Below are 22115 nucleotides of genomic sequence, written 5' to 3'. Positions count from 1 at the left end.
GGGCAGTGACTTATACAAGTTTATGGGTTCTGAGACACTGTTGCACAGGACTGATTCTGGGCTCTATCCCCTACTATGACCTTGGAAAAATTCTTTAGTCTCTGTTTTTTTCAATTTTATCCATAGGATAAGGATGATAATAATATTACCTACTTCACAGAGTTGTTCAAAGGTTTGAGTAAGACAATATAACATCTAAAACTGTGCCTGAGAGATAATGAGTATGGTATGTATTATGATGTCATCATCATGCCATCTTATAGTTACTAATACTTGACAATTTTCATAGCCTTTTAATATATATTAAGCTAGTTGGTTTTCACAACACCTCTGGAAGTGAGTAGGAAGATTATAACTATCTTATGAATAATAAAAACTAAGGCTTGAAGAATTTATATCTAAAACTATTTAATGCAGTCCTGTCTCCTAGTATTCCCCTAAGTATGAACCATCAGAAGGACCTCAAAAAATCAGCCAGGTGGGCCTGATAAAAGCATTAACATGATTTAGGCAGTGGGCTAATCTTAGAGAAAATGGTCTTTTCTTTCTGGTGCTATTTAATAGCCAGTCAGCAACACTGAACAGATTCTAGTGGGTAACACCAGTGTGGTGGCCATTTATCTTCCCCATGGCTACCATCCTCATTTGTCCTGCTCCAACACTTTTTCCAAGGACTCTAATTGGTTCCCCCTTCCCTTTTCCAGTAGCAGGATTGTGCTGCCCTGGAAACAATTGAGTGCAAGAGTCCTCTGTGTTCCAACCAAAAGATTACCATAATTTAAACAGGTCTATACATTTTAAAAATGCAATCCTAATTGTAACCATAATAGAAGCAAATCGATTTTAAGCTGGTTTACTCATGGATTTTACTTTCTACTGTCTATTTTCCAAACATTTTAAATGTTTCCTTGCTTCTGTTCCCATTGCAAAATGGATAGTTTTTCTCTTTAATAATTTGTTATTAGGCTTTATTATTCTATATCTAAAAAAATTTTGAACCAGTTACCTTAGGTCAATAATATAATCCAAGTTAAGTGAAGCAAAGACTTTAACCAGAACCTAAAATGCATACCTATCCTTAACCATTCAATTCCATAATACCTTCTCTGACATAATAATGCATCCTAAAAAAATCCTGCAGTATAGTGTGGTCATTGTATCTTTAATGTTTACTCTAAGTTTTTTAATTGACCTCAGCAAGGTTTCATGAGTTGATAGGATGGTATTAATTTACAGAGCTCCTTGAACATCTTTTAAATGTTCATGATGGAAAACTAAGGCAAGTTAAAAATAATCACATTCAAGAAATGTTAGAGTTCCACTTAAGTATGCTTACTGTTCCCAGGAATGGCAGAAATGCCATACACTTTATACTTGAGTTTGCAATTAGACTAAACTATTTGTCTCATCAGCACAATACTCCAGTCACTGGAACCTCAGCTGAAACACCACCACACTGGACAATCCTGTAGAACTTGGTGCAGATTGAAAGCTAGATTTAATGTACTGCCAGTAAAACTTTCAGTGTTGAAGCAAATGTGTTTCTGGGATAATCAGCTTCTAGACAACACAGTACAGCCAAGCCCAATACCAACTCCAGCCGATATGTTTGCCTTGAACATTTTTTACCCCCTAATAGGACTGAGAGAAAGGAAATAATGAAAATGGAAATTATCAGGAAGCTAAAAGGCAGATATTAAAGTAACTGAAAATAACTTTAGAGAAGAGCCAAAAACCAAGCAATAAATTTAATCTTACTTAGAGTCAAAAGGCAATCATATTTTCAGAACAGTAACAAAGTTTACAAACATGACCATTTTTCTGAAGTGCTGTTTTTAAAATGCCTCAAACAGGAAACTGTTGAATTATTAAAATGAGCTATTAGCAGTGAAAAGCACCTTATTTCCAAGGTAATTACTACTTTGATAATACAGAATCAATTCTAACTCTTCCAAGCTAAAACATTTTATTGTGCTCAGCCACTCAGTCATGCCTGAGTCTTTGTGACGCTGTGGACTGTAGCCCACTAGGCTCCTCTGTCCATGGGATTCTCCTGGCAAGAGAATTAGAGTGGGCTGCCATTTCCTCCTCCTCCAGGGAATCTTCCTAATCCAGGGATTGAACTCTCGTCTCTTAGGTCTCTTGAATTGGCAGGCAGATTCTTTACCACTAGCGCCACCTGGAAAGCCTAACTTTTATCAAGCAATTTTCTCTGGTTCATACTCTTTTTCTATTTGATGGAAAAAGAGCATAGCAAAATAATTAATATTAAATTAGCTTCCTCCTTAATCAGTATCTCCTAAAAAGAATTTCCATAATCATGAGTGGATCATTTTAGCTATGTGGATTGTTTTTTTTTTTTTGGATGCTACTTTAAAATCCTGAAATCAAGTTAATCTCATTAAAATGCTCAGGAACGTGTTTTCCATTTTCACAAACAATGGAAACATTTACTTTTGAGCAGGAACAATGAGCAGATGCAAATGATGAATATGTATAGTTGGGCTTCATATTTCTTTGTCCTTCACTGAGCCTCTTGGTAATTGTGCTTGAGCTTATGTTTTCAAATTTAAAATATGAAATAGGCACATTTAATCAAGGAGGTAAAAGATCTGTACACTGAAAACTATAAGACAATGATGAAGGAAATTGGAGAAGACACAAATAAATGGAAAGATATCTCATGTTCACGAATCAGAAGAATTAATATTGTTAAAATGTCCCTACTACCCAAAGCCATATAGAGACTCAGTGCAATCCCTATCAAAATTCCATTTTGGGAATTAGAAAAGTTCCCAAAATGAAAATGGAAAAATTCAGGTTTGTCTATTTCGGGGGAGGGGGGAGGGGGTGGCGGAGGGGAATGGGATTCCCCACCCACCCGCCGCCACCTGCAGAAATAGAAAAAAAAAAAAAAATAAGACCCCAAGTGGCCAAAGCAATCTTGAGTCAAAGCTGGAGGCATCACACTTCTTGATTTCAAACTATATTATAAAACTAATCAAATAGATGGTACTAGCATAAAAACAGACACATGGACCAGTGAAACAGAACTGAGAGCCCAGAAAAAAACAAACAAACAAAAAAAGCATGCATATGTGATCAACTAGAGAGTGTAGAATACTCAGTGTGGAAAGAATAGTCTTGTCAACAAGTGATAGTAGAAAAACTGGCCCATGCAAAAGAGTGAAATTGGACCTCTGTCTTAAACCACACATAAAAATTCACTCACAATGGATTAAAGATTTAAATGTAAGACCTGAAACCATAATACTCCTTAAAAGAAAGTATAGAGGAGAAAACTCCCTGATTGCTCTTGGCAATGCTTTTTTGGAGATGACACCAAAAGCACAAGAAACAAAAGCAAATAAAAACAGGTGGGACTACTTAAAAAGCTTCTGCATGGCAAAAGACACAACCAAAAAATGAAGAGATAAATCTAAAATGGGAGAAAATATTTGTAAACCATATAACAGAAAATGGGCTAATGTCTAAAATATGTAAGAAATTCATACAACTTGATATCAAAAAGACTAATAATCCAATTTTAAAAGGGCAGAGGACCTGAAGAGACATTGTTTCAAAGAATACATACAGATAGCCAGCAGGCACATAAAAAGGTGCTCAGCATCATTAATCATCTGCTGCTACTGCTAAGTCGCTTCAGTCGTGTCCGACTCTGTGTGACCCATAGACGGCAGCCCACCAGGCTCCCCTGTCCCTGGGATTCTCCAGGCAAGAACACTGGAGTGGGTTGCCATTTCCTTCTCCAGTGCATGAAAGTGAAAAGTGAAAGTGAAGTCGCTCAGTCGTGTCCAACTCCTAGCGACCTCATGGACTGCAGCCCACCAGGCTCCTCCGTCCATGGGATTTTCCAGGCAAGAGTACTGGAGTGGGGTGCCATTGCCTTCTCCTCATTAATCATCAGGGAAATGCAAATTAAAACCACAATGAGATGTCTCTTTACAACAGTTAGGATGACTACTATCAAAAAGACAACAAGTAACACGGTTTGGCCAGGATGTACAAAAAGGAGAACCTTTGTACACAATTGGCAAAAATGCAAAGTCATACATCCACTATGGAAAACAGTGTGGATTGCCTCAAATAATTAAAACAGAACTACTCTATGATTAGCAATCCTACTTCTGAGTATATATCTAAAGAAAATAAAATCACTGCCTCAAAGAGATATATGCACCACAAAGCTCACTGTAGCCTTATTTATAATAGCCAAGACATGGAAATAACTGAAATGCACATCAACAGATGAATGGATAAACAAATGATAATCACACACACTGAATTATTCAGCCATAAAAAAGTAGAAAATCCTGCCACTTGCAACAACATGGATGAAACTTGAGGGGTATTATTCCAAGTGAAACAAGTCAGATAAAGTCAAATACTAGATGATCTCATGATACATAGAATCTAAAACAAACAAACAAAAAAACAAAAACCCCCCAAAAAACTGAACTCATGATAGCAGAGAGTAGAATGGTGGTTTCCAGAAACTAGGGAAAATGGGGGGGCGGGGGGGATGTTGGTCGAAGGGAACAAACTTCCACTTATGAGATGAATAAGTTCCGGGCACCTAATTTACAGCATGGTGACAAGAATTAACAGTACTGTGTTATATACTTGGAAGTTGTTAAGAGAGTAGAACTGTAGATCTTAAATGTTCTTACTACTAGGAAAAGACAGTACTTATTACAAGATGATGTAACCATATTATAGCAATCATTTCACAATATATACATGTATCAAATCACTGTTGTACTTAAAAGTTACACAAAGTTATATGTCAATTATTATATCTCAATAAAGTTGGGAGGGAAAAAAAAAGTTGCTTTTCAAAAGGTATGTCCTTTGCTAGAAATGGATTCCAGGGACCTAAATGGTAGTTTATATCGAAGGTAATTCTGGCAGAGAAGTAGAGGAATGAGATAGGAAGATAAAAGCAAGTAACAAAGGATTTTCACAAAGCAAGTTTCTACTATTGGTCACTAGAGTTTAAGCCCTCTAGAGAAGGCTGTGAGCCAGTGTAGAATACATGTCTCAGACTTATCTAACCTGAGGGTGATGGAGCTGGCCTATTTGTCAGTCACAAAAGGAAGGTGGTTTCCAGGCAGAACGCTAATTCTCTGCCTCACCCAGCCCAGCCTATGGGCAGCAAAGTGAATGCTAGAATGTGGAAGAAGCCCCTAGGCAGAGAAATGCATTTGAATTTGGTCACCTTATACCGAACAGGTGAGAGGATATGAAAAGAGTATTGACAGTGTCTCTTTTTAAAGTTTTATTTTTATGGAAAAACACTTTTATGTATAGTTGATCTACTTTATTATTAATATACATGTTGCTGCTGCTGCTGCTGCTAAGTCGCTTCAGTCATGTCCGACTCTGTGCGACCCCATAGACGGCAGCCCACCAGGCTCTCCCGTCCCTGGGATTCTCCAGGCAAGGACACTGGAGTGGGTTGCCATTTCCTTCTCCAATGCGTGAAAGTGAAAAGTGAAAGTGAAGTCGCTCAGTCATGTCCAACTCTTAGCGACCCTATGGACTGCAGCCTATCAGGCTCCTCAGCCCATGGGATTTTCCAGGCAAGAGTACTGGAGTGGGTTGCTATTGCCCTCTCAATATATATGTTAGAGGTATACAATATAATGTTTCATAATTTTAAGGGTTATATCTATTTAGAATTACTATAAAATATTGGTCATATTCCCCGTGTTGTACAATATATCCTTGTAGCTTATTTTATACCTAATAGATGGGACCTCTTAATCCCCTGTCCCTGTATTGTCCCTCCCTCCTTGCCTCTCCCTCCTGGTAACCACTTGTTTGTTCTCTGTATCTATGAGTTTGCTTTTTTATTACATTCGCCAGTTTGTTGTATTTTTTAGATTCCACATATAAAAGTGATCTCATTGGAAGGCATTATGCTAAGTGAAGTAATCTACTGCATTTTTAAAATCACACCTTTGAAATAGTTCTCTGGCTGTTTCTTTCTAGAGAGGGTCACTCCAGTTTCTTGAGATTATGACCCTTGGTATCATCTAGGGCCTCACTGAAAGGCTAATTTATTTGCTTCACAGTTTGTCATAAACTTACTAGATATTCTACAAGGCAATTTTGAGTGGAGATATGGGAAGACCCAGATCAGAATCAAAATTAGATTTTCCAAACCACATGCAACAGATCTTTTCTGAAAGTAATTTGTACCCTCCCTACATAGTGAAGCAATGCTCTGTGTTAAATCATGGAAGTCTAGTTGCATATTACAGGCAGGTTTAGTTAGGAAGAAGATAAAAATTATTAAAGGGCTCAAATGTAATGAGTCTGTTACAGTTCTCGTTTTAGTGCTACGTAGGAAATATGTGATTTCAGAGCAATTTCAATTCTATTATAGTAAACTTGATATCATTAGAAGTTTCAACTAAAGTAGCTATTTTCCTCTTAGATATGGCATAAGTTACCATTCTATACAAATTTTTCTTCATCAGTAGAAATACTTTAGTATACATGAATGGAGCAGTATTGGTAGCCCACATATAAAGCCATGATTGATCTTCAGAGAAATAACTACAGTTCTGAGAGCAATATTCAATAATTAATCGGCATTAGAAACTTGGCTTGGCATTTTGTTTCCATAGTATTGACATGGTCTTAAAAACTCTAAAGGCTAAGTATGAGGTACAGAAAGTTGATAAATTTTGAGAAAAACACAAACATTTCTAGTATTAAGTTCAAACTTTACTCACCTTTCTGTATTGAATTTCATATTATACTTTGTTGGCTCTATATCTATTTAACAAAGGTAAAGGTGTTTGTTAAAAGTTTTATACTTTACTTCCCGACAAGCAAATGCATAAACAAACAGGAACATCCGAGACATAGCCAGCCAAGTGAAAATGCTTGGCTATTCGCTGCAGAGTAAATGGCTTGAAGTTGGAGATCAGAAGGCTATAAGTAAAAAAAAAAAAAAAAAATTAAAATAGGACAGAGGGACAGAAAGAACTCAACTCTAAAATGATTTTATTACAAAACCATTCAGTACCAAGAGTAAGACTGAATTACCAACTACTTTTAAACTCTCACATTTTTAAAAGTAGATTATACTGAAACTTCTTGCATAAAAATACCCTTCCTGGGACAGGCAAGGAATCGTTTTGGCAGGAAGTCATGGCAATGGCAGATGACATCCCCCTGACCATGAGACGGGGCTCTCATTCGGTGTGAACTTTGAAGAACCCAGTGCTTTCCAGTTATAAATACCACTGGGGGAGTTCCATCATGCCAGACACAGAAACATCTTGGGAAATCCTCTTCTCAAAAGACTTTCTAGTGCATTATTTTTATTTTTTGTCTATCCTTCAAACAAACAAGGGAAAAAAATAACATTATGACAAAGAAAAGGAGAAATTAAGAGATTATTGGGATAAATTCAGGTGCAGAACAGGCTCTTTCTTCCAGAAGCACCATTCATCAATATGAGCAGATAATTTTATAAGGGCTGTGTATATAAATGAAGATGCTTTCCTATGCACAAAGCTTCCACATAAAAATTTTACTAGCTAAAACTATTTGTCCCATCATGCATTAGTTTTCCACTGCCATTGTAAAAAATTACCACAAACTTAATGGCTTAGAACAACACACCTATAGTACAAGTGGTTCAGAAGTTCAAAATAGATCTCAGTGGGCTAAAATCAAGGTGTCCACATGGCTGGGTTTCTTCTGGAGGTTCTAGGGGAGAATTTGTTCCTCCATCGTTAAAGCCAGGGAGTAGTATCTTCCAATTTTCCTGCTTTTGACCTTCTTGCCTCCAGTTTTATAATGATCGTTGTGACTACACCCTGATAATCTGGTATAATCATCTCATCTCAGGATATTTAATGCCATTATTAATACATCCACATAGTCCCTTTTGCTATGTAATTTAACTTGTTCACAGGTTCCAAGAAATAGAATGTGGCCATCTTCGGGGACGCCATTGTTCTCTCTACCACACACAGGTGCTACATAGAGGGAAAGAGTTAAGTCAATATTTAAAGAGCCATTATTCCTGCTCTGGTAACTGAAGGACACAAAATGTAAAATAGAAATAGTAATACAGCAATAATAATCATTTATAGAGTGTCTAATAGACTACAGTTCTGTTTACAGTATCTTATTAATCATCACAATAGCCTCTTGGAGTCAGTTTTTACTCTTCTTACAGGTAAAAACTTTAAGCTCAGTGAAGTTAACAGCATGAGAGACCTGGTAATTTTAGGCTAGGATATTAAAAGAGGCTAGGATATTAAAAGAGGCTAGGATTTTTAAGCCAGGCCAGCACTTTAGTCTGAATCTTTTCAGCATCTAAGCCAAGCTTCTCTCCACAGTGTCTGGTGTGTTTGTACGCAGCTTCTTCCTCGATAATCACACTGCGGAGAGGACCTTGCCTCCCTCTTCACTATGTGGCTAAAGGACTTAGAAAACATCACTCATGTCTACTATGAAATTTGGGCTTGGCCTCAGAGTTGCAGTCTACTCTCTAGAGCCCAGCACTGTCTGGAAATTGCCATGATTTGTACAACCTCTCTAACAATGTCACCGTTCCTAATGTGACTGGAGAGGTGTGGGGAAGCCATCTTGAGCATAGAGAAGATATACTTTGTTCTTAATAGACTCAGAACTGTAAGTCACGTGTCCACAGTATGAGCTAGTCCACACCGAAGCTTAAGGGGGAATGGTACTTGCAAATATTCTCTCACATAAAAGCTCTGAGCCTGAATTTAAGTCTTGCCTTTGTCACTTATCACCCAGTTTCTCTTAACTCTGCTCTTTCCCACCTTAGGTACATGCCACTAATTGTTTCTTCTGCCTGATATTATCTGCCTCCACTATGCATCTGGTCAACTCCCATCTATCCTTCAGATCTCAGCATAAACATCACTTCTCTCCATTCTCCAACAGGTCATGCATCCTTCGTCCTCAAGTCCTGGAATCCACTGTGTAACCCCTTTTGTTAACTACTGATCATCCTTTAAAATTCAGCCCAAAAGGCATCTCCACAGTTGTCTTCTTAACCACCACTCCACTGGGTTGGTTAGATCTGTATACTCTCCTGGCATACTGTGCTTTCCTTTAATAGCCCTTATCACAATTCTGTAAATGGTTATCCACTTTCTTGTGTGGTGTTCAATTCCTCCCCTAGAATAAGCATGCCTTGAGTGAGGAAGCTGCATTCAGGTTTTCACCCAGCATAATGCCTAGGCAAGTACCAGGACTCTCATTTCATAAAGCTGAATGGATCTTGTATATAGGCACTTACCATTGTTCTGTCTAGGTTAAGTGCTCAATTCATCACAAATTTTAGCATCATGGATATTTCTATAACTCTACACAATCAACAGAAATCCTTATGTATCTGTCTTTATTATTTATCTTGAACAGTACATCTCAAGCCCTTACTCTGGGCAGGATACCACACTAAGAATGGCATCATGTAAATAAATAAAAGTGTAAATAAATCACATAATAAGTAAATAAATATCATGCAAATAAATAAATAAAGCACCACCTGCTAGGTGCTTATCAGGAGTGAAAAGACAATGAGAAAATAAATAGCTTTAATCTGAGGTAAAGTATGTGAAGAATCACAAGTCCAAAATTTACCTGAAAATTTCTTTCTTCTAAGCTTCCAAGAATTATGGAGCCTCAGAAACCCCATTCTCATAACTTGGGTATGGGAAAGACTTAAAGGAAGATGTGGACTTTGATGACTAGATAGACACTTTAGGAAGCAAACTCAGTATGAATGTAAGTAGTATATTTCAGGAAAAGAGACAAGCATGAACAAGGTAGAGAGGATTATATAACTTCTAATATAATGCACAGGTAATCTGCATCAATCTATCAGGCGATTACTTTCCAAAGTATCAAAATTTGCTGATAGATTATTTGTTAGAATGAGTCTACCATATAGACATAAACATTAACCAGAATTATCTTCATACTATAATAACCTTATTAAAATCAGTGTATCTACATTCTGAGCATATTCATACAGTATCCTTAGAAAAATCCATGCTTATTATTTCATCTTTAATCCATACAATACCTGGAACATTTCTGATGTTTACAAATGAGAGAAGAATCCATGAATACATGTCCTATCTATCTGGAGAGCTTTAGGCTTCGTGGTTCATTAAAGTGACCAACATTTTTGAGCTTCTCCTCATGGAATGCTGAGGTTCATGTCCCTGGCTCTTGAATCTAGGTTGCTCTGTGACTGCTTTTCCTCAAAGCATATGGTAGAAGAGATGCTGAATCAGTTTCCAGGCCAGGCTTTATGAGACTGGCAAGTTTCACTTCTCGCTTCCTGGAACACTCACTTTGGGGAAAGCCAACCACTAGGTTGGAAGACCAGCTGCTCAGATTGTCACATTGTGAGGAAGTTGCATCTGGGTATTTTGAGAGTCTACATGGGGAGAGATGACCTGCCAGAGCCAGACATTCTAGCCATATCAAGGCAGGTGCTAGGCATGTGAGTAGGGGGAAAAAACAAAAACCAAAACCATCTCAGATGTGGAGAAGGACCAAGGGCCATAGCAGAACTGAGGCCTCAAAGTGCCCTATTCAGGCCATCCAGTCCACTGGGCCACTCGGCCGAGGCCCCAGCTCTCGTGGCGGGTGAAGGGTGAGAGGCGCTGCCCCTGCTGTCGCTGCCTGACTTCCTGACCCATGAGACTGTGTGCATCAGAAAATGATTTCCATTTTCCTCACTACATTTTGGGGGCAGTGTGTACGCAGCAGTGGATTACCAGAGATGGGAAACCCACTAGGGTTAGCTGTATGATTTGTTTTTTACAAACACACTAGAACTTACTTTTCAAAATATTAGTATTCAAGGTTGTCACTTGGAAGAATACTTATTGATTTAAAAAATTTTCCATGCTGAAAACATTTTTGAAAGTCTCTTCACAGAAGCATTTCATGAGCTAAGAAAAAAAGACTAGAACAAGGAGAAGGAGGGGAGAAAGGGAAGGAGGAGGAAAAGAGGGAAGAAGTAAGGAAGGGGGAGAGGTAGGAAGGGAGGGAAAAATCATGTTTTTAATTGGATAAGCACATCTCAAGTGGGGCTCAAGTAAAGCAATTATTACCGCATTCTTTAGACTCAGCTCTGGATAGCTTTTCCTTTTTTTTTTTTTCTGTTTGCTTCACATTTTCAAAACCAATCCTCAAAGACTGAAGAGTTGTCACCACTGAAAAAAAGCAAGTGCCAGGTACTGTCAAGGTAATTCAAAGAGATGAGTTTTGAAATATTTGGCACATTTTCTGGATGCTCAGCATCCCCGAGGTGTCTTTTTAAAGGACACAGCCCTGTGTGGAAGCATATGATCCTACAAGATTAAAAAAAGATCAATGCCACTATATAGGGCCCCCAGAGCCGAACACAAGCTAGCCAGTATGACAGTCAAGTTGGTTTGCTGCAATTTCAGAAAGCCTCGGTGCCACCGTGTAGCTAATTTATCTGTGTACATTCACCCTGAATCTTCTCTGTTATTCACAGAGAGAGAAGATTCAGGTTCATATAGTGAGGCTGGTAGAAATAGTCCTGTCCTTTACCAGGTGCTTTTGTATCTTTTTTTGTACAATGAGAATTCTAATCCTCACTGGAAAAGACTAATCTGTAGAAATAATAAGTGTCTTTAAATTACCAAGCATGTATTTGATACATAGCAGGCTCTGAATATCATATATCTTGCAACCTAACAACCAGCTATGTAAGCCTATTATTATTGTGGTTTTCTGATTGCTTTTGGTTTTGATTTAAGAAAAAAGCCATAACCATTTCCTACATAGCTTGATCTCTTTTCTCAGGGCATATAAGATGAAGCCTCGTTCAAACATTATGAAACTAATTCTAAATTTAGAAAATATTTAAGTTAAAGAGAAATAAAGTCAATTATTATATAGTTTGCCCCCCCCCAAATTAAAGGCAGCATAACTTCCCTATTGCCTTGTTTGAGAGTAGAAATAAAAGACAAATAGGATAAGAAAATATTGCTATTGGCATGATGAATAAGGTAATAATGTTTAGACTACAGGACAATGGTGCTGTGATAAATATAGTCATCATTTGGTATTATGAAAATGGACTTTGGGCAATTTTCTTTATACACCAACATTACAATCATGTCCTAAACAAGCTAAATAAACTAGTCCTATCTCCTATTGGGCATGATAAACAGTTTCTCTCTTTTATATTCTTCAGGGGACCAGGTTGAGAGCTCCAAACTTAAAAAAAAATAAAAAATTCTCTTTCAGAATTTTAAGCATCAGTAAGTACTTTAGATATTTTCACAAAGGATACATAGAAATATTATGTCATGAAATCCTGTAGTCAGCCACAGAAACCGCATATTAAAAAAGAAAAGAAAATGTAAAAGGTTAACACAAGGTAAATGCTAAAATTTTAGCTCTGGGAATGCCACCTGCAATACTAGGGGAGGGTCTCAATGTGCATTCAATAGCTTCTCCCTTTTCTTTATTGTGAGAAGGAAACTTGAAGTCTGTATAGCAGATGTGGCCCTCCCCAGGATGCCGGCTATAACTGACCACCAAGGAAACTGTCCAGATGATGGGCCATCCTGTTTTATTAATGTCATTCCCCTTTTCTAGCAAGCAACTCTTTGAAAATAAGGCCGTTTTTTTCAAGAATACAGATTTTGATAATACAACCCTATTTCTATGGCACACAACTCCAGGAAAGGATTTGCATAGGGCAGCTGGCAATGAACATATGGAATTCTACTGTGTTGCATGGTTGATAAAGTGTGTACAACATGTGCTTTCTGCTGCCCAGAAGTTTCCCCAATCTACCAGTTAGCAATTTAATAGCTGCTATAAATGAATTATCAAATCCAAAAGCAAATGTCAGGGTGCCATTCTACCAACTATAGGACAATCAATACAATTTGGAAATCTGATGGGGGTGGGAAAGAATAAAAATCAACTTATTTCTTAATCATCATAAGCTGTATCAGTACTATCAGAGACCCAAGTATAAAACACATACAGTGTTCAACACTCTCAAGGTTAGCAAATCCGTTACACCTTCTCACGTTATCACCTGTTGTTGATTACTTTTTAGTACTTTTACCATTTCTTCATCTCAAGGTGAATATTTTTACTGCTAACGTTATGCTGTATTTTTACCTCCAGGATTTCACCTTTAGACCTAAGAGATAAAAGGCTTAATTTTGAAAAAGAAACTTTGGCAACACTGAGCCCACTGCCCCACACAGCACTCAGTGGTACTGAATACTACCAACAAAGGGCAGCAGAGAACATAGAGCCCATTTCCACCAACAGAACATTCACTCCTGGGTTCACTCATTTTTGCTGTCTCCCTGGCCCTGACACACATTCTTCAATCCTGCTGGTACAAAGAAACAATCAGTTTTCATATTCTTTGAAAATATTGTGTTTTCATTGTTTCTAAAATAAACTACAAGCACAACAGATTTACAGATTTAACAAAAAGAATTGAAAATAGTTAAAGAGTAGCAATCAAAGAAACAAACAAAAGTACAATATAGCCATTTAGCATGACTGAATGAACAAAAACAAACTCCTTGCCTTTATCTTTAGTGAAAGGGGTGCGCGCATATGCTAACATCAGTGTAACTTGGGCTAACCATTTGGAAAGATATTTTGCATCACAAGAGAAGTTCATTTATTCACTCATTCACTCAGAACTTTGCTGTTGAATTACAACATGCCAGGCACTGTTCCAGGTATAGGGACTACAAAGAGAATTAGGAAATGATTGTCAGTTAGAAATAGCAAACAAGGAGAATGAGATAAATAACCAAAACACACACTCACACACAAAGAGAGAGAGAGAATTCTATGCAAAAAATTTTAGGGAAATTGGGAAAACCTATTCAGGAAATGTGAGATTTGGGACTGGGCTGTTTATTATTTTTCCATTTCCTTGTGCATTCATTAAACAGATATTTCTTGAGCTCCTTCTGTATGTCAGGAGCTATTGTAGGAACCAGAGATATTTCAGTGAACATAGACAAAAATCCCTACAATAAGTAATGTAAATAAACAATGCAGCTATAGTAGTTTGATGATAAGTGTTAAGGGGAAAAAGTAAAGGAGAATGAGGAAAAGGAGAGGTTGACATTTCAGGTAGGGTGTCCAGGGAAGGCCTCCTATTAAGGCCATATTTGATTTCTAAAAGTCTAAAGGAAGTGAAGAATTGAACCACAAACATCCATCTGGGCAGGGCGTTCCAGGTCAAAGGGACTGTAAAGGCTGTAATGTGCCTGTGAGGAAGAGCAGGCAAACTTTCTGGCTGGAGGGGCTGCAGACTAGGGGTCAATAAGTAGTCAGAGTGCAGAGGTCATGTAAATACTTTGCTTTTTCTTTGAGTGGGATGTCTGGTCACTAGAGGGCTTAAGCAGAGGAGTGACAGGTCATGTTTTCATTTTAATCAGTTTGCTGTGCTTGGAGAAGGCAATGGCACCCCACTCCAGTACTCTTGCCTGGAAAATCCCATGGATGGAGGAGCCTGGTGGGCTGCAGTCCATGGGGTCGCTAAGAGTCGGACACGACTGAGCGACTTCACTTTCACTTTTCACTTTCATGCATTGGAGAAGGAAATGGCAACCCACTCCAGTGTTCTTGCCTGGAGAATCCCAGGGACGGGGGAGCCTGGTAGGCTGCCGTCTACGGGGTCGCACAGAGTCGGACACGACTGAGGTAACTTAGCAGCAGCAGCAGCGCTCAAGAAAATGAAGGAGTGGAAATTGGGAGACTGGTGAAGAGTATCAACTAGAAGACAGATCATAACAGTTTTGACAAGGGTAGAAACAGTGGAGGAAATGAGAAATGATCATATTCACGATATACTTTGAAAGAAATGCAGACAGAATTTGTCAATGAATGGTCAGAGTTCTTCAGGACCACCACCAGTTTCTATGATTTGCTAGGATTCATAGGACTCAGCAGATAGTTGTAGATGTGATTTATTACAGCAAAAGAATACAAAACCAAATCAGCAAATGAAAAAGGCACATGAGGAGAAAGGAGGAAATCAGGCACAAGCTTCCAGAGTCCTTTATCCGTGGACTCACATGGAATGTTTAATTCTTCCAGCATTGAATTATGGCAACATGTGTGCAATGTTGTCAAACAGGAAGTTTATTAGAGCCTCAGTGCCCAAAGTTTTTCCTGGGGTCTAGCTGCATAGGTACCCTCTGCCTAACTGTACAAAAATTCCAGATTCCCAGAGACAAGCAAGTGTCTAATATGAACACTGTACAAATAATTTAGGTACAACAAACCATTCTCATCAGTTAGGAAATGGTGGGAAATTCACATTCCTGACACCAGCCAAGGGCTAACCATGAAAGCTTCCCTCTTAAATATAGCAGCCTCAGGAAGGCTATGCTCACTCTTTCATGCACAGATAGAATATGTGATGTGAGGTAAGAGCTATTCAGGAAGAGAAATGGAGAGCCTAGGGGTATTTTGGATAGTGAGGGATGAGAAGAAGAGATTTACTTGATATCTCATCCTTCATTTGGATAGGTACAAAAAAATGCCCTTGAAAATATAACAGTTTTTCCCGCAGACAGGTCCCTTTCCTTGTGGAGCTTATTTGCATTTTAATAGGATAGCCAGATACTAATCAAATGATCCTCATATCTATTATTGCCCTATGGACCTGGAGTAGTCAGTCCAGGTAGAACAAATGGCATGATGAGGAAAGACCCAGGGTGGCAAGCAACATGTGAAAAAAAGACCAGTGAACAAGAGGACGGTCAACAGGAGGATGGAATAACCTTTTTTCATTTATTCATTCAATAAATTCATGCTGAGCACTTACTCATGCCAGTTATGTGCTTGGCAATGAGAATGGTTCCTGACACAATGGTGTTTGCAGTTCAAGGGAAGAGGTAGTCACTTGGCCTTTTTGTGTTGTCATAGATTTGCCCTTCCTCTCCTCTCTCATTGTTGTTCAGTCACTAAGTCATGTCTGACTCTTTGCAACATCATAGACTCTAGCACTGCAGGCACCTCTGTCCTCCACCATCTCCTGGAGTTTGATCAGATTTATGTCCATTGAGTTTCATTGCCCCCAGCTAAATGTCTCACAAACCTGGATCGCCATGGGATCTTCTCACTTATCTTTATTCTCTCCTAACATATCCTGTACTTGAAAACCAGATAAGGTTTCTTAAAATCTGATTCCAAGATGATTTCTCATGATTTGAATTTTAAATATTTTTTCTACTTCTTAGACTTTTTTCCAAGATCATTAAATCAAAAACTAGGATTTAGGACCCTCCCACAAGCACAATATACATACACACTAAACCTTCCCCAGTGAGCTCGCTCATTTCTATCATCATGACTTCTAATCACATTCTTCCACTGGAAAAACTTTTCTGGAATTCATTTCAGAGTCTTCTAAGTCTTCTAAGTGTTCCTAAGTCTTCTGTGGGCCATCTATCGTGCCACTTCCTCCAGAAGTCATTAGCTCTTTGGTCTACCCTACCCTGCCCTTCTCCTTTCTACAATGTATAATATCTGCAAAATATGGGCACATCTTTCTCCGCACTGCTCTCTTTGGTGATATGGGTGATCCACATTTATCAAACCATGCACTAAGTCATCTGAGGTTGGGACATTGTGCTTTTTAAATTTTAATTACAGTGTCTAGAATCATGCTGGGCCATGGTAGGTCACTAAGTTAAATTTATTGACTTGATGCTTTGACTTTTCTATCCACACTTCCAGGCTAGATCTCTGCCTTATTCATATGTATTAGTTAAAAACTGCATTAAAAATTACCTCAAAACCAGTGGCTTAACATAGCAATAAACATTGGTTATCTCTCATAACTTTTGTGAGTCAGGAAGTTGGGAGCAGCTTTTAGCCACATGGTTCTGGTTCAGAGTCTTTCACGAGGATGCATCAAAATATGGGCTAGATTTTCATCTGAAGGCTAGACTGAGGCTAGAGAATCTGCTTTCAACAGGAGGCATTCATTTGGCTGGCAATTTGGAGCTGGTTGATGGCAGAAGAAATTACTTACTCTCCTCATGAGATTTCTATGGGGCTACTGGTATGTTCTTATCACACAGCATCTGGATATTTCTCCAGAGCAAGTGATAAAGAGAGTATAAGACAGAAGCTATCATGAGTTTGTGACCTAAGCTTGCAGAAGTCACAGTGTCACTTCCATAACATCTTACTTATCTCATAGATCAACAGTAGCCAATATGGGAAAAGATGACAGAAGGGTGTGGATACCAGGAGGCAAGAGTTACTGGGGGCCATCTTGGAGGCTGACTATCATACCATATCTGATTAAATCTTACTGCCTAAGGTTTGTTTTCTATGCAAAAGTATATTACTTTAAGCACATCAAACACTAAACAAGTGAAAATATCAGCAAAATGAATAATTACTTCAAGCTTTTACATAAGGACTTATATCACTCTTTGAAAATCTGTTTTCACATCAGAAGCACACCAGATTTTTAGGATAGCCTCCACTCCACAGTATTAAGTAGGAACCAAATGCTCTCTTGTTTTCCATCTCTTAATCCAAAGCCTCAATTTCTTAATAAAAAGATAACTTCAACCTCTTAGTATCATACAAATATTTCTTCTTGCTCTTCTCCTCCACTGATCCTCACATATACCCCTTTGTATCCCCCACCCCTTTACTTCAGTCCTCACTTTTCAACTCTTACCTGTAGGCAGGGCAAGTATCCTGCAGGAGCTTAATGAAACTCAGGATTTTCTTCCCCCACTGAAATATTTTCTCCACCTGCTCACTAATGTCTAACATTTTGCAATTAACAAATTCTTTTTTTTTTTTTTTGTCTCTGACATGTGGTTTCTTGTCTCCAGTTAAAAATACCAATATTCTTAGTAAAAGGAATATATTACAACTTTAACAGCTGTCTGCTCATTAGTATGAGTTTTTCTGCATGTATCTCCTGAAAACAAGTTTTCAGAAGGGAAAAGAAGAAAAAGAATACCCGGGGGAGGCAATCTTTCAAAGGGCAAAGTCAGAAAAGAGATAAGAGGACCTCATGGAATGGAAGGCTGCACTTCCTCACAATTCTATGCAGGGCCAACTCTTTTCTGAGACTTCAGCAAGACTAGAAAGTCAAAGGCCTTTAATCTCATCCTCATACCAACCAAACTCACTATATTAAATCATATTCCCTTTGTGTACCATCTGTCAAAGGCTATCAAAATGAGAATATGGGAATAATCTCTTTTTTTAAAAAAAAAAAAAAAGAGGAAATTAAAGAAAAAGAAATGACTGGTGAACGTAAGCCCCACAGAGGACAATGCAGGGCTGGGAATGCACTACTTGCAGGGTGGCTGGCTTGTTAAATCTTGGGTTACAGCTTGTTTATTTTAACAATGACTTTGGTCTATAAGCCCTTAGTCCTGTTATTTATTCATAACCTTGCAGGGGTCTTGGATTCCTAATTTGCAAGTATAAAAATGATAAGCAATTTGCACATGGCAGGTGTCTGGACAAATGTTCTCTATTATCTACGTAAACCAGATGCTCAGTGATTCTAACTAAGCTGAATAGAACACACACTGTTCATTCCCAAGCTGGCCTCATACTCCTACAGAGACCCTGAGTTTTGCAAAGACTCTTCCGTAGCTTTTATCGATTATAGGAAAACCACTGTCAAAAAATAATAACTTTTCTTGATGATGTGCTGCTGGCTGTAATGGCTGGACTATCCAGTAGAATTCAGTGGCCTCAGACCTCTCTTGTGATGCTTAATACATGCCCTCAGGAAGACAGACTTAGAATACAGACACTAAAGCCAGGTTTACCCACCACATCAAAGCAGACCTTTTCGATTTTATTTGAACTGATTGCCAAGAGAAAGAGAACTAGCACTTATTAACACACCTGCCATAGACAGAACATTCTCTTAGGAGCTCAAGACACATTATTTCATTTCCACAACTGATCGAGTCATAAAATAGCCAGTCTCATTTGATCATGAAATTCAATTTTTTTCTATTAAACAAATTAGATTGTGTTTGGCTCATGTTTTTATTTAGAAGAATAGGCTGTTCTGACAGCAGAAATTGAAACAGAATTCAGTTCTTCCATGATTGAATGCATTCACAGCCTTACCTCTTTGGTTTTAAATTTGCACTCTCACATTCATTCACAAGAAAAATTACCTTCAGGCCTAGACCTTCATGAAGGGACATGAGGCTGAGCAAGACTGGAAGACAAAGATCAGAAGTTGGGTTCAACCTGTGTCTGATTAGTCCCATAGATAGATGCACGCAGTCACCTCCAGCATGGAGGGGAGTCCGCCATCAGGCATAGGCACAGGATACCAGCAATTTTTAGAATCTGCAGGGGGGCACTCAGATGGGTATCAGGATATCCAAGCAGGACAGGAAAGGCATGAGAGAAACAGAATAAGAGTATTCAGATCAGATCCCAGCATGCTGAGATCTGGATCAGACATGAGGAGCCATATGGAGAGGCAGGAGTCAGAAAGCACCTGTGCTGGAGGGGAAGGGTCAAAGCATAAATCAGAAGAGTGGAAATCCCCACTGAGCATCTCAAAGACCCAAGTGATGTCACACAATAGCCTCTCTCACTAGATTACACTAATCAACTTGTGCACCTGTTCAAGTAGATCCACCAATTATGATCTGGATTGGATGACAAGGATCCTCGCCCCCACAGAGCCTTCGGATGGAGCTTGGCGATGGTGCTTGGGAGGTCTGAATCAGAAGAAATTTTAAAGAGGGATGTTTCCTAATGGTAACTATGATTTACTGGCACAGAGTTCTCATACTGCTGAAGAGTTGGCATGCTGCAAGTTCATTCTAGGAAGATCAACATATTGATGCCCTCCCTGGGCATATCTGGTAAACAGCTACTTACATCTGGGTAATATCACTTTACATCAATGCTGGAGCATATACTGCTTTAGACCAGAGCTTCTCAAACTTTAATGTGCACAGAAATCATCTGAGGTCCTTGGTAAAGCCCAGATTTTGATTCAGTAGGTCTGTGTGGATCTGAGAATCCTCATCTCCAACGAATTCTCCGGGGTTTCTGATGGTGCAGCTGGGTCCACACTGAAAGTAGCAAGGCCCTAGATTAAGGACAGGGGCCATAGTTTTTTGTTTTTTGTTTTTTCTGTCAACAACTGTTATTAATAAAAATTCAATAACAAGCCCCACAAAACTGGCATCTGAAAAAATACAGATTTTTATTTTCTTGGTGATTTGTATATTTGGATAATTGCTTACACTAAAATTCTAATTTAAGGATTCCTTCATATTGCAAGTAAACATATCTTTCTTTTCTTTTTTTTTCCTTCTTTTTTTGTTTACTCTGGTCATGTCTTCAGATGCCAGAATTCTAAGCCTATGCAAAATGCTAAGAACATAAATTCCAGAAAGAATTAAATGTCTTAGACAATAAAAAATCTGCCTACCATGCAGGAGACCTGGGGTTCAATCTCTGGGTTGGAAAGATCCCCTGGAGGAGGGCATAGCATCCCATTCCAGTATTCTTGCCTAGAGAATCCCATGGACAGAGAGTCCTGGCATGCTGCAGTCCATGGGGTGGAAAAGAGTTGGACGTGACTGAGTGACTAGCACTCACAAACACACACATAAATTCCAGAATCAGACTGACTCCTCACACTACTTGTGTGACCTTAGGCAGTTTGCTTAAACTCTCTGAGCCTCAGAGTAAAGATAAAATAAAGCTAATCACAGTATAGTAAAGGGATGTTATGAAATGTGTTATTCTTAAATGCATTTATAACAGTGCAAGGCACATGGCAATAGTTATTTAGTATTTGTTGAATTAATATAAAAATATATACAAAATTTAAAACAGTATGTGTACAAAATCTAGCACATAAGTAGCATGATTTAGTGCATTCCATATGATCCTTTAAAACCCCTATAGAGGATTTTTCATCTCTGTTTGGCATACTGGAAAATGAGAAGAACAGAGAGGTATAAAAAGTGACCCACAATCTTGGAACCCAGATTACTTGAAATCCTCAGAGGAGAGAATAAGATAGAACTTAACTAATTGAGGCACATATACACACTGATAAAGCATCAATATCCCACAGGAATGAGCATTAAAGGTGGAATAATTTAGACTTTGATTAATTTATTGGAGTCTGACGACTAATAACTTTAAACTGTATTGTAGGGACTGTGGGAAGATATTCCATCCTTCTGGGCAGAAATGAGGTTTCTCCTGAAGTGAACAGATGTTGCCACTTGTAATAATCCTAAAAATTCTGAAACCTGGAACAGAAATGGAAGACTAGAGAGGCAAGTCTTAAAATGAGATGAGGGGATTAAAACCCTCCTCTTTCTGTAGCTGAGAGTCATTATGCTTGCACTCACATGTCTGGAGAGACGTAGGGCCCTGCCAGCCTTTCTGAGTGAGTCGTGCCTGGAACGTGGAGACAGGCTGGTAACGAGACAGGGCACCAGTCCAGGAAGAGAGCAGTGTGAGTTATTCTTGGTGTTGAACTCCCTTTCTACTACTACGGTCTTTAATAAAGACACAGCAACACTTAAACAGCCTGAACTCTGTCTTCCATGAGGAGCTGAGAGGAAGGCTTTACATCCAGGCTTGGGAAGTAAGAGGTAAGAGAGATGCTGGCAGCCTCAAAGGCCAGAAGAGAAGAGCTGTGTCCCGAGGAGAATGACGTGGTGAGCACAGTGGCAGCTGGTGGGGGCAGAGGGACATGGCCAGAAGAACACAAAGGAACCACGCAGACGAGCCAAAGAACACATTTGTGCAGGACTAATTTCCAGCAAAAAAAAAAAAGAAAAAAAAAGCCAGACGTTTATCATTTCATCATGAATTGGGTTAGGCATGCATGAAATCAGGGAGAATATCAGGACTAGATGTTGTGCTTCCTCATCTCCATGCTACTACTATTTCCAGTATGTCACAGGACAAGCATATGCACATATCCTGAAGGATGATCTACATACATTATCATCTTTATGAAAACTCCAGATGTTTTACTGATTTTAATCTAGATG

At 38.7% G+C, this 22115-nt stretch overlaps 1 long non-coding RNA gene across 6 annotated transcripts in view; it reads right to left on the bottom strand.

Moving 5' to 3' along the window:
- The window catches only part of LOC147350395 (uncharacterized), a 108798-nt gene that overhangs the window by 54232 nt on the left and 32451 nt on the right, over window positions 1-22115 (bottom strand). For 4 of the 6 annotated variants that reach the window (XR_015148815.1, XR_015148814.1, XR_015148812.1 and 1 more), the window contains one exon: window positions 6765-6966. The exons of 1 other annotated variant lie outside the window; for it this stretch is intronic. This is a non-coding gene — a long non-coding RNA (uncharacterized LOC147350395). Of the gene's footprint in view, window positions 1-6764; window positions 6967-11150; window positions 11253-22115 lie in introns of all 6 variants that reach the window. One more of the 6 variants, XR_015148813.1, reaches the window with a different exon arrangement.

The sequence above is a fragment of the Bos grunniens genome, chromosome 20 (genome assembly GCF_055505025.1).
Source record: "Bos grunniens cultivar Pamir isolate PY7600 chromosome 20, Bosgru_T2T1.0, whole genome shotgun sequence".
Taxonomy (NCBI): domain Eukaryota; kingdom Metazoa; phylum Chordata; class Mammalia; order Artiodactyla; family Bovidae; genus Bos; species Bos grunniens.
The sequence above is the reverse complement of the archived record's forward strand: the minus strand, read 5'-3'. Positions and strand labels throughout refer to the sequence as shown.